Source organism: Otolemur garnettii, unplaced genomic scaffold (genome assembly GCF_000181295.1).
Source record: "Otolemur garnettii isolate 467f Iridium unplaced genomic scaffold, OtoGar3 scaffold00160, whole genome shotgun sequence".
In the NCBI taxonomy this organism is placed as follows: domain Eukaryota; kingdom Metazoa; phylum Chordata; class Mammalia; order Primates; family Galagidae; genus Otolemur; species Otolemur garnettii.
The window spans coordinates 4,026,507-4,028,522 of NW_003852555.1; the positions used below are offsets into that span (position 1 = coordinate 4,026,507).

At 42.0% G+C, this 2,016-nt stretch overlaps 1 protein-coding gene across 1 annotated transcript in view; it reads left to right on the forward strand.

Annotated features, from left to right (window-relative positions):
• Positions 1 to 2,016, forward strand: part of GRAMD2B (GRAM domain containing 2B) — a 65,974-nt gene that overhangs the window by 58,232 nt on the left and 5,726 nt on the right. The window lies entirely within an intron of this gene.

The following is a 2,016-nucleotide window of genomic DNA, read 5'->3' on the forward strand; positions in this document are numbered from 1 at the left end:
AAAAAAAAAAAAAAAAAAAAAAGAAAAACAAAACAGAACAAAACAAATCAAATCCTTGCTGACAGGGTGAGGCAGGGAGATAGTGAAGAGTCTCCAGGGTGGCTGGGCCAGCCTCTCCATAACGTGCCAGCACCTGCCCAGAACCTTCTCAGGCACACACCTTCTAGGCATGTGCCTGCTCTGCGATGGCAGCCAAGGATCACTTTCTGTACCCTCTTTGCTACCAAGTTGGCTGCACTACCTTTCTTCTATACAGAAATTTGAGAGCTATCATTAACTACTGGGCTACCGCAGAAATGTGCAGTCAGAAATATTTGCATCAACAGTAGTATTTATTTCCGCTTGGCAAGGGAGGGGATAGAGTTGTTTATCTGCCTTTTTTCCCCTTTTTTGAGAGAGAATCTCACTCTGTGGCCCTGGGTCAAGTATCATGGTGTCATAGCTCACAGCAAACTCAAACTCCTGGGCTCAAGTGATCCTCTTGCCTCAGCCTCCCAAGTAGCTGGGACTATAGGGACCAGCCACAATACCTGACTATTTTAAAGATGGGGTCGCACTCTGGCTCAAGCTGGTCTTGAACTCCTGAGCTCAAGCAATCCACCCACCTCAACCTCCCAGAAGGCTACTCATTTTTCACTTAAAATGCTTCTGTTATCTTCTTCTATTTCTATGAAAGCATAAAAGCTGCCTTCTGTTCTAACTATACTAGAAAACTTGAAGAGAGAAAGAAAGATAAAAGAGGCTATTCTGATAAGCTAGGAAATGGGTTAATATCTATTTGGGGATTTTTTTTTTTTTTTAATACTAATAGCCGACAGGCATCAAGTACTTCCGCCTTGCCAGGCATACACTAAATGCTTTGCCTACGTGTTCTCGTTTACTCCGCACTAGCGCCCCGTGAGGGGTAAGTGTTAAGAAAACTAAAGGTCAAAGGAGTCACACAGTTTTCCCAATGTCTCCCACCTTATGTCAGAACCAGACTTTACAACTAGGTCTTTCTAATGCCAGAACCCACAATGTTAATTACTTTGAAACATATTAATAGTGCTTGCTTGGAAATCATTCAAGTTCTTTCTTTGGTGAGTCAGAGAGATAATTGCAAACTCATGGAAAAGAGGTCTAAAAAAGATTCTCTGGCTTAAATAGATGGAGAAACGCAGTAGGTTTTTTTGGTTTCTGAATGTAGTATTTATGGTTAAAATCATTCTTCTGTATGTCTTTTGCCTCTAAATTACTTGGTTCTGATTTTCTCCTTTCCCATAGCTCACTTACGCGCATCCACTAGAAAATGTCCATATTTGTACAAGGAAGAATCTGAAAGTTACATGAGGAAGAACTAGCTTATTTGAGCCACTGGGAAGCTTTCAATGGAAATCTAGGTCAGAGCAGAGAAAGCAGCTCCTTGGGAATTGTTAAATACCTTTAAAAACAAAAACAGAGGGGAAGAGACTTACAAAAGGATCTATCAAATATGAGCCATTTTTTTAAGCCCAGAACTTTTCCTCTCTGTGCTTATTTGGGACACCAGTGTCAGAGTTTTAGAGGCTTCACTTTTGCCTTACGTTTCTTTATTACTCTTAAATTGGGTATGGGGATTTTGTTGCTAATGTAGGGGGATATACGTTTGCTTTATTTCAGAAATGGAATAGAAATTGAATGTTTGGGCCAGGCACAGTGGCTTATGCCTATAATCCTAACACTTTGGGAGGCAAAAGTGGGAGGATGGCTTGAGGCCAAGTATTCCAGACCAGCCTGGGTAAGACCTTGTCTCTACAAAAAAAAATTTAAAAATTAGCCAGGTGTGTTAGTGCACCTACAGTGAGGTGAAGCAGGAGGATCACTTGAGCCTGGAATATACGGTTGCTATGATCTATGATGATGCCAACTGCACTCTAGCCCTGGGCAAAAAAGTGAGATCCTATCCCAAATAGAAAAGAAAAAAAGGGGCTCGGTGACCATAGCTCAGTGACTGGGGTGCCAGCCACATACACCGGCTGGTGGGTTCAAATCCAGCCC